Source organism: Papio anubis, chromosome 5 (genome assembly GCF_008728515.1).
Source record: "Papio anubis isolate 15944 chromosome 5, Panubis1.0, whole genome shotgun sequence".
In the NCBI taxonomy this organism is placed as follows: Eukaryota; Metazoa; Chordata; class Mammalia; order Primates; family Cercopithecidae; genus Papio; species Papio anubis.
In genome coordinates this window covers 22,807,236-22,819,395 of record NC_044980.1, presented here as the reverse complement: position 1 = coordinate 22,819,395, position 12,160 = coordinate 22,807,236, and positions in this window count along the sequence as shown.

Below are 12,160 nucleotides of genomic sequence, written 5' to 3'. Positions count from 1 at the left end.
CTAGTCTTACAGAAAAGGAAGAAAAATGCTTTGCTCCCTGAAAACAAAAGGAAGAAGGAAAGATGTGAACAAAGTATAAATGAAGATAGCTATAGCCGAGGTGGCAAATAATCATGGGAGGTTTTATTTGGTAGATTTTAGTTTCTTTGTAAAGTAGCAGTAGAGGTCATCTGTAACACTGAAGGGAGAAAAAAGTAAATAAATTTGAAAAATAAATAACAGCTGAAATAACTATGTGGAAAAGCAGGAAGAGAGAATTTACTATTTTTAGTAATGCAAATCTGAAAGTCATTAAAGACCATGAATCGATCAATAGTGTAATTTATCTGCTTTTGTTATTACATTGAACTGATCTTCTCCAGCAATTCTTAACAACTTGCAAGCAATAGCAAAAAATAATATATGGAAGTGTTTGGCCAGGAATGTCCAATGTTAAAAAAAGAGTTGAGAATGCTAGCAAGATAATGTTTGAAACAATGAACTAGGATAACTTAAGCTTAAAGAGGTAAGGAAAGAGGAGGGAATAAGAAAGTGAAGGAAATGAAGTGCAGAATGAGGCAGAAACACAGATGATTTGGAGATAACTGAAGGAGAGATCAGGAAGTTTCTAGAACCACTGACCTATAATTATGTGTTTCACACTATCTGGGTCACCTAACCGTGGAATTTTCTGTTACGTCTTACATTTACCAACTGGCAACCTCAACTGTTGATATCAGTCTCCTTTTCTTAATAAAACATTAGCATTTCTAGCCAATTTACTCAAATTGCTCCTGAAAAAAGAAAATGGCATGAAGATATTTAACAGTTTTAGTCTACAGCTTTTTCTGTTTTCTTCGCCTTTGTAATATTCTTTATTTCCTTCTTTTCCATAGTTATTCTTCCTTTAACTGAAGGTTTTTGTTCTGTGGTGTGAATGGGGCTTGAGATGAAATTTTTTCTTTCATGATTTTTGTGCTTTCTGGTGTAGTTTCTCATTCAACTTTATGCATTCTTCATTGGGAGTCATCCTTGGAGTTATAAGCCAAGTGTGTCATGACACATGCATGCTTTTTAGTGGTATTATCTTAATTAAGTGTTTCAGCATTTTCTAGTACACTTTTGACATATTTAGTTTGGTTCATTTAATAGTTGTTCCATGTTGATCCTAAATGTGAAATAACCAATGAAATAACGAATGAAACAGTTTCTTTGCTGAAGAACCATTATAAACTAATCAGACTTCAAAATTATTGACTTTATTTTGTGATTGCATTCTTAATGTCTCTGTAAATTCCTGAATATTTCACACTTCCTCAGGATATACATGTGGTGGGGTTCTCTGCTTTCTTAAGTAACTTACAGATAACCCTGAAATTTACACTCTTACTCCCAGTAGCCTTGTCAAATTCATAAACAACTACATGCAGAAGAACAAAGCTTTTTGGAGGGAAAATCCAAAATCACAAGAGACAAACACAAATCCATCTAACAAAATGAATATGTTAAACTATTTTTTAAAATATTAATGTTCAGTAACACACATTTCAACATTTTTTTCTTACTTGCAGCAGCTATAACACATAGGTTTGCTATTTTAAATTAGATAGAAACAACAATAGAATGTTAAGCCCTGTTGTGGAAGGACATCTGGCTTCAAGATTCTAGGTGTCCTCCTGGGGACAAGATGGTGTAACCTATCATGATTTTCTGGGGTTATCTTATTGGCACAAACAGAAGAGACAGGAAGATGCTGTGGGGAGTGGTGGCAAGTATAAGATAATTTTTTCATGGTGAAGTGGGGAAAAATTTTCTGTTGACTTTATTTTTATCTAATCTCTGTTTTAGATACTCATTCAAGAACCTAAGATTTAGTAATTCTGTATGTTCTTTTTTATTTTTGTAAATCTGAACTTTCATTAAAATCTTCAGGGACGTAAATGATGCTGGAGGTCATTATCCTTAGCAAACTAACACAGGAACAGAAAACCAAATACCACGTGTCCTCACTTTTAACTGGGAGCTAAATGATGAGAACCTACAAACACAAAGAAGGAAATTAGAGACACTCGGGTTGACTTGAATGTGGAAGAGTGGGAGGAAGCAGAGGAGCAGAAATGATAATTGTTAGGTAGTGGGCTTAATACCTGGGTGACGGAATCATCTGTGCAACAAACCCCCATGACACGAGTTTACCTTTATAACAAAAAGCACACGTACCCTTGAACTTAAAATAAAAGTTTAAATGAGTACTGTTTTCTGCTGTGATTATATATATGTATTTTAAATATATGTATATTTTTAAACAATATAGACTAAATGAGAAATTGCTACACTGATATAAAACAATGTATATTAGAAGAAAATTTAATTGAAAAATATCAACGTAATATAAATATAAAATAGTAACCACTGAGTTTATCTCTATTCAAAATTAATAATTGTATGTTGTAATACTATTTCTACTTTAATCGTATATAAATCTATAGTATTACTCAAAACAATTATATCCATCTCTAATTTTGACTAAAACCTCAACAAATATCTCACATTGGAAAATATTTAAATTCCAACATTGCTGCTATTTAAATGATACATGAATAAGAATGACATACACTTAATATTAAACAGCTTTTCATTAAGATAGTAAAATAGTCATATGCAAAGAAATATTCAAGTAAAACAGAATGCAGAAATTCGAGTATCTTTTATTAGTACTTGACTGGGTAGTTTGTAAAATTTATTTTCATCACTGCTAAATATGAATATTTAATTTCAAATTATTTATTTCATAGATAAACAAAACAGCTTCCTGGAATTGTAGTCAGTCTCCACTCCAAAGTTTAGAAGGAACAATTGTTTTTAATGTAACATTTGTTTTTATTTGGAGAACCAGAATTCGCAAAACACATCTAACAAATAGATTCCTATGTGTTTAAAATCACAGGAAATGTAAAGGCATGCATTTTACTATTATTTTGGAGTCTATATGCTAAGTGAAAATGAAGAAAGAATTTTGAATTTGCAGTTTCATTCCTCTGAGCTCATCACGAAAACAGAGCATTTGTCCCCTGTGTCATTATATGTGCCATGTTTTATTTTCCATAAAAATATTTTTTCTAAAAATTCACTTTTCTATTTTAGAATTTTTTAATGAAAGAACTGGAACTTCTGTGTTTGACTTTTATTGTGATTTTGAGCAGATAATCAGAACACTGATTTTAATGGTTATATGCATAATTGTCTTAAAAAAGATTTTTCAGAGTGTAATGGTTGATGTTGGACGTTGCTGAATATAGGGTGGGGATTCGTTGTTTGCAGAGGTCAGGGATGACCTATTTATATAAGGCAATTATCACAATATGTTTTAAACTTCAATATCTACAAAAGAACTGAATTTTTTCTTTAGGTACATTAAGCACAGGTAATACATTTTCATAAAATTTAGTAAGACAGAAAGATGTACAAAGAGAATGAGCTATGGGCTACTACAGTCTGGAGAGATTGGATTCATAGCAGCTCTCATCTTGCCTCTATAACACATTGTATAATAGAAATAAAATATGAAACAGATGGATAACTAGAAATTGAAGACATTTTTCTTCTGTAGAGACCCTATTTCCTAGTAAGATTACATGCTGAGATACTGTGGGTTAGAACTTCAGTATATCTTTCTTGGGGTACAAAATTCAACCCATAACAACCAATAATGAGGAATCCAGTGCAGTAGTATTCTATATTTGGAAGGGGATGAATGGAAAATTTTTTAATTGACTGAAATATATTAATGTTTTAGAATTTGTCCATGGAGCAGAAGACAGAGAAAAAAACCCTAGGTGCAGATTAAATAAGTTACTAAATATGTTAGTAATGTTATTTTCAATTTAAAAATAATAAAATGAAAAGAGTAAACTACTCCTAGTACTCTATTTTATGGTTACTATCTTTCAAAACTAAGAGGCTATGAGTGATGAGGCTGAAAATTTTAAAAATCTCATAATTAATCGAATTCATTCTTGTCACAAGGTAAAGACAGCAAATATATAAAATATATGAAAATAAAACTTAGATATTATTTGTATTTTAAGGCAATGTCTGCCTTTCACTTGTAGAGATATTTGCAAACAAAAATGAAAACTTTTGGTTTATACTGATATCTGCATATCAGACCACATTCAGCCACAACGTATTAAAATATTTCTGGGGACACAAAAAATTATTGAACTTAACAAAAATATGAAATGCTAAGTCATGAAACACTAAGGGTTTCCAGAGATTGATAGATATTGCTATAAATTATAAATTCCTATTAGGCTGAATCTTCAGAAAAGAAAAGCAAGAGCAATGCTACTAAAAATGCTTGATCTCATTAAACTAAGGATCTATTCTCTGTCATTGAAAGCTGGGCTTCATTCCTTCTACAACCTGGCTCATAAAAAATCCAGACCAACAAAATTGTTGGACAACTCATTCTTTCTGCTGGTAGGAGTTCAGTAATATCTGCTTCCCTTTCATCTGCAATTTCACACCTTTTCAAAGATGTTTGTATCATGGGTTTGTGGGAGGGTGGGATGAAACAGAGCAAGAACAAAAAGAAATTAAAAACCAAATACACAGCAGGAGAAACAGAGCACGACCTAGAGCATGGCATACATTGCAGAACCCAGAGCCTGGACTCCAATGCCAAGTAATTCCAGATTTCAATTCAGATTTAATAATTCATATATTTAATCTAAGTACACAACAGTTTTCTTTTTTGGAACATGGTGTTAAAAACATTTATTCCATAGAGCTGTCCCGTGAAACAAATGAGATTATGCATATGAGATGTTTAGTAGAATCCTTGGCATGCAATAAGCATTTAGTAATTGCAGCTAATTTGTGTCACTCAAAGTATAAACATCAGATGATATAAATTTCAAGCCCAAACAAATAAGTGGAAAAAAGCAAATTTTGTTTAAAATGATGCAATTATTTAAGCAAGTTATATTAAAAGTTAAGTCCAAATGCTTATTCATGATTAGAGAACTGAATGAAAATTTCAGTTAAACTTTGAAAATCTCTCTAATGAATATTAGAAAGCAATAATTTGACATTGACAATATTTACCCAAAACCCCATTTATATAAATAAAACATCACAAGTAGAAGAGGGGCAGAAAAAAAATGAACACATTATAGTCTTTATCTTGCATTCAAAGAATAAAAATTTAATCTTTTAATGTGATTGTGACAACTAGATAATGTATTTACATAATGGTAAAATTAATACATTTAGAATTCTTGACTATTTGATTACATTATTATTATCTAACAAGAGTTAGATAACTGTAGTTATCTATCTCTCTCCTGCATATACTTTCATATGATTTAAACAAGATAAAATTGATTAAATTGATCACTTTTAGAAATGTGAGTATCTTCATTAAGCTAGGTATTTTGTGATATTTGTCTTATATAGCACATAATAATTTGGCTGGAGTTGTGTTAGAAGAAATTAACAACTTTCATTTTGAAACAACTTTTTGCAAAGTTGCTGAATAGAAACTAATTAAGGGCTAAATTTCTGATGTGCCTTGGGAAAATTTAAGAGGCTATTACTTGGACATCCTTTTGAACTTTCAAATAAACGAAATACCTAAAATTTTGAACTCTGGGTTTCTACTCCTACAAATGATGAGCAATTTTAGAGTACCCGAAAATTTTTTGTGTATCAAGTATTATTAGTAGAAATAAGGAATTCAAGATTAACTAGTTCCATTCATGAATTATCATAGATAAATTGTATTTATTATTGTAATAGAATGAAACAGTAATTCAAAATTACACCTGAGTAACAAGTGTTCTAGAATAGCATCATTTTTTGAAATAAAAGCTTTCTCTGCTTTGGTCATTATTTGAAGTTTTGAAATTTTATAACTTATATTATGTACCCTATAACCTGCCAAATTTAAAACTAAGAGCAATATTAATAATTACTTTAAGGCAGGGCATACTAGTCATGATTAAAAAAAATTACACAACTTTTAAGGACAGAAATCCATGATAGAAACAAATAATATATAGAGTTTAGCTAGCATAGAAACTCACACTGAATTTCACAAAGTCCTATTGAGTAGCATTCTTTTTTATGTAATACAACACTACATGTTTAGTATTCTAAAAATAAACGGTAAGCTTACAAAATAAGTAATAATCACAAATTATATGTATACTTGAAATACAGCTTAAAATTTAAACATGAATTCTGGCTTATAACATTTAAATTCATTATGCTTTCTTGTAAATAGATTTAAATATGTTCTAAGATACATGTCCTCTTCACTAAACGATATTGCTTTTCCCCAGATTTGTAAATTATAATAAGTCCTTCATTTTGTTTACTTGTCACAACTTGTTCAGAGATATTCAAAATATAGTACTTAGTAAATACACGATTTAAGAAGAAAACCAATAATTTTTGACAGAATATTATGTTTGCTTATTCTTTGTTCCTTAATTTTTACAAGAGTTTACATTTCTAAAAAGTAATTTATTGTCTGATTAAGGAAAGAATAATAGCCTTTTAATTGTTCTTCTTGTTTTCATTTTTGCTACCCATCAGTCCATTCTCCAGACAAGATCCAAAGGGATTCTTTCAATAAAGTCGAGGCTCTGTATTGAAGTGTACAGGGGTCTCTGGGCTCAGACTCTTCATTAGTCTACACCACATGTTTGTTAGATGTACTCTGCTTACATTCACATTCTAACCCTTAACCTCTTATATCTCCATCGAACATTCTTTTCCCAGATCTTCACAACGGTGGCTGTTTCTTGTCGCTTGGCCTCAACTCCTGACTCCCATTATAAAGTACATCCCTCAGCTTAGGTCTCTCATTCAGCTTGTTCACACTAGTATATTAATTTTTTTTCTCATAGAAATTATCACTGTAAGAAGTTACGAATGTATATATTCTTATATAAAGCACCGTATATATGCTTTATTTATATATGCTTATATAAAGCACCATAAGACAGTGATTAGTTTGCTCTTTGGACCCACATCAGAGACAATCTTTGACATCTGCAAACCACTACAAAATTTAGGACTAATTAATGACAGTGAACAAGGAAAGGATAAATTGGAGTGGGAATTAGATCTATGTACATATCAACTCTGTGAATGAGAAGCTAAGGAAAATAATTTAGTCTTGCTTGACTTCTTTTTGCTCACTATTAAAATGAGGGGTTTTAATTAAGCAAATCTGAAAGTCTCTTCCTTAAGGAGTCTCCACACTCTTTTCCATAGTGGTTATACTAGTTTATATTCCCACCAGCAGTCTAGAAGTGTTCCCTTTGCACTGCATCCATGCCAACATCTACTTTTTTTTTTTTTTCATTACAGCCATTCTTGCAGGAATAAGCTTATCTCTCTAAAATTTTAATACCTGACAGACTATTTTAAGTTGTTAATAATGCTATTAGACAAAGTATAGATTTTAGTCACTGATCTTTTTTTTCTGTAGAAGGCCGTTGGATAATACAAAAGTAGTATAAAATTTCTTACAAAAAAAGGGAAATTATCATGTTGTATATCTAAGGCAGAAGCACAATGCTCACTCAGAGAATATTTCACAGACAATGAATTTAAGTGATGGTTATTAAATATTCTGCCCCTTTACAGATAGAATGTTTAATTTAAACATATGGATTTATTGAATAGGTTAATAAAAATCTTCCTTTGTTTTCTATTAACTGTCTCTACCTCCTATACCTATTATTAAGTCATATCTTTTCTTTTATGATTGAACATAGAGAAAGAATTTATTTTAGGACACCTTTTAAAGTATCATAGATATGATTTTTTACAAAAGGAGAAAAGCATAATCCAAAAATATAGAGAGAAATAAAGGAAGTTTTCTGGAGTCCTCCTCTATAAAAAACTTGATTATGGATGAAGGATATAGATTATGGATGAAGGATATAGATGAGATCTACCCTATAGATGTCCCAAGTTTATAGATTTCTTTTACTTCTTCCCTTTTAAGTTGACATTTAATAATTGTACATATTTATGGAATACAAAAGGATAATTCAATACATGCATGCAACGTATACATCCCAAATGTTTATTATTTCTTTGTGTTGGGAACTTTCAAAATCCTTTTTTCCAGCTTTTTGAAAATTATTGTTAACTATATATACCCTACAGCACTATAGTGCACTAGAGAGTATTCTTACCTAGCTATAATGTTGTATCCATTAACTAACCTATCTCTATCTTCTTCTCCCTAAGACCTTCCTAGCTTCTAGTAATATTTTTCCTGCTCTCTACTTCTTTGTTCAGTTATTTTTTAGCTCCAACATATAAGTTAAAATATGTGGTATTTATCTTGCTGTACTTTGACTTATTTCACTTAACATAGTGTCCTCCATGCTTATCCATGTTGTTGGGAATGACAAGATTTCATTTTTTATAGCTGAATACTATTTCATTATATATGATCACATTTTCTTTATCCATTTATCTGTTGATGGGCATTTAGGTTTATTTTATATCTTGGCTATTGTGAGTAGTGCTGCAATAAATATGGAGGGTGCATGCATATCTTTGATACGCTGATTTCTTTTCTTTTGAATAAATACAAAATAGTGGGAACCTGAGTCTTTCAGCAGTTCAATTTTTAGTTTTTTTTGAGAAACCTCTATATTGTTTCTACAATGAATGTATTAATTTCTATGTCCACTAACAATGTATAACAACCCCCTTTACTCCACATCCTTCCCAGCATTTGCTAGTTTTCATGTTCTTAATAGTCATTCTAACAGGGATGGGACACAGAATCTCATTTTGATTCTGATTTGCATTTCCCTGATGATTAGTGATGTTGAATTTTTTCTTCATCTGTTTATTGGCCATTTGTATGTCTTTCTGTGAGAAATGTCTGTTTATATTCTTTGCCCATTTTGTAATCAATTATTTTTTATGCTGAGTTGTTTGAGTTCCTTGTATATTCTGAACAGAAATCCCTTGTCAGAGGACTAATCTACATATATCTTCTCCTATTGTGCAGATTGTGTCTTCATTCTGTTGGCGGCTTTCTTTGCTGTGCAGAATGCTTTTAGTTTGATATAACCACATTTGTCTATTTGTGTTTTTGTTGTTTGTACTTTCAAAGTCTTATGCATAAAATATTTGCCTAGACTGATGTCCTGAAGCATTTCCCCTATAGAAGTATTTTTATAGTTTCAGGTCATAAATTTAAGTATTTAATTCATTTTGAGTTGATTTATGTATACACTGAGAAGTAAGAAGTTATTCTTCTGCATATTGATATTTAGTTTTGCCTGCATAATTTATTAAAGAATGTCTTTTTCCCAGTGCATACTTTTGGCAAATTTGTCAAAAATCAATTGCCTCTAAATACCTGAGTTTATTTCTGGGTACTCTACTCTGTTTCATTGGTCTGTGCATCTGTTTGTATACCAATACCATGCTGTTTTGGTTAAGAGAGCTTTGTATATATTTTGAAGTGAGGTAGTGTAATGTCTCCAGCTTTGATTTTTTGCTCAGGATTGCTTTGTCTATTCTGAGTCTTTTTTGACTCCATATAAATTTTAGGGCTGTTTTTCTCTACCTCTGAAGTGAGGAATGTCATTGGTATTTTAAGACAGATTGCGCTGACCTTGTAGATTGCTTTATGTAGCATGATTATCTTAACAATGTAACTCTTCCAATTCATAAGCATAATATGCCTTTTTATTTTAGGGGTTCTCTTCAATTTTTTTCATTGGTGGTTTTGAGTTTTATTGTAGAGATTTTCATTCACCTCCTCAGTTCAATTTACTCCTAAATATTTTTTTCATAACTACTATAAATGAGATCACTTTTTTGATTTATTTTTCAGGTAGTTTGTTATTGGAATGTAGGAGTACTGATGATTTGTGTATACTGATATTATATCCTGCAATTTTACTGAATTTATTTCTCAGTTTTAAGAGGTTTTTTTGTTTGTTTGTTTTTTGGTAGAGTCTTAGACTTTTCTATGCATATAAGATTATATCATCTGCAAATAGAAATAATTTGACTTCTTATTTTTCATTATGTATGCCATTTATTTATTTATATTGCCTAATTGCTTTGTCTAAAACTTTCAGTAACGCACTGAATAACAGTTGTGATATTAGACATCCTAATCTTACCTCTTTTCTCAAAGGAAAGGCTTTTAAGCTTTTCCCCATTCAGAATGTTAGCTGTGTGTCTTCTCCCTGTAATCGGTTACAAAAATAAAGATTCTCTTCTGTCCCAGTTCATCTGTATCTCGTTATTGGACCATGAGAACAAGCAGCCCGACCCTCGATTTGGTCAGGCTACATAGTCATGGCTTAGATCACTGCAGTGAAATAGAAAACACTAACTATAATGACAGTTATATATAGATCTGAAGCTGCTTTACTTGAAATGTCTCTGAACTGGTTGATATGTAGGACAATCCTTTACATGTTCTTGATTGTAAAAGAAGAAAAGAAAAGAAAAATAGCTCAGAGCAGTCTGAGCTATGTGAGGTGTGCAAATTTTATCAGACCCAGAGCGACATAAGTGTGGGGCTTCAATCATGCTCTCCACACCTATGCCTGGGGGCAATTGTTTAAAGGCATCTAGAAATCCTCTCCACTGGCTGCCCTGTGGACTCAGAAATTGGGTTTCAACTATTAGCCTTTGTTTTTGTTTATTTTCATAGAAATTTCCCCTCATTAAATGCCTGATGGCTAGTATCATCTAGCAGATACCTTCTACTGACAAGTCCCAACTAAGATTCTCCTGGCTTTAACTGAATGAGAAAAGGGACTTCGACTGTTCAAAGAGGGGAACTGACTCGATCTTGAGCACTCCATTTCTCCTCTAGACTCTACGTGCCCTGGGTACATTTTGGTCTGAGAGCCTTTCTCTCACTTCAAGAATCAGATTCAGGATCAAAGGCTGAGCTTGTTCTCGGCAGCAAAGCTGATGGCCCATGCAGCTGGGACACTTCCTTCTCCGCACCACCCCTGTTCAACTTTCTTCTGAGGGAAACTTCAGCACATTTCAGTCATGTGTCTGCTGGGAGGTACAGGGAGGCTTGATACCTAAGCCCTTCCAGGAGGACAGGAATTATTCTTCCTAGGCCTGCAGGGATGGTCTGTCTGCCCTCCTCGAGCTTGGCTGGGTCTTGACAGAGAGTGTGGATCTTAATTAAAAAAAAAAAAAAAAGGAATAAGGTGTTTTTTTTCATTTTTGTTTCTCTGTAGAAGGAGAATGAGGATCTAGGATTCCCCTGGAGGAAACAGGGGCAATCCCTCTCTGATTGGTGACCTCAAGTGGACACACACAGGCACACACAAGTACATGCACATACGTGTGTAGATACACACACATGCACACACACCTGTGGGATATGATGAGGTTTCTCTTCAAATAACCTGATTAATCTTTTATCCTTTATTTCATAGTATCCCACCTTTCTCCTTTTTCTCCTTTCCTTTTTGCCTTTGTTAGATGCCCAGGCATGCCACAGTACTAGGCGTTATCAGTACCAACTCACATTTCTTTCCTTATTTGGAAAGAGGACTAACTTCCTAGATCATTACAGACACCCCTTACCCCTCCTCTCCTTTTTTTTTAACTTTCCCACCTTATCTAAAAAAATCAAATGTTTAGCCAACCGGGATTAGTTTAGATTGTACGACCCAACCCCAGCCAATGGAAAAAGGTACAGGGGTAGGACTTGTGCCAGAAATAAAGGTTTTCATGTCCCTTTGTTCAGGTGTGCTCTCATGGCGACCGGCCAAGGAGGCACCCCTCTTCACAGAAGTAAAATTGCTTTGCTAAGAATCTTTTGTTGGAGTCTTCAATTTCCTTAGGAATTTGAGCATTATTTCTAACACACCCTTGAAACCCCCCACACTCTCACAGATACATACACGGAGGGCACATACCCCCACGCCCATGCATGCAGGCTTAACACACATAGCACACGTGAACACATATATACACACACGCGTGTTCTTGTCTGGCTTTCACCTCTGGGGCTACAGAGATTGGAGGAAATCAGGAGAGGAGACAGGAGGAGCCAAGGGGGAATATGGCAGCAGAGTAGAGGGGTCCATTAAGAGAAGAGGCCACACTTCTCAGGAGACCAAGGAACTTCCTTTCCTGCCGCGAC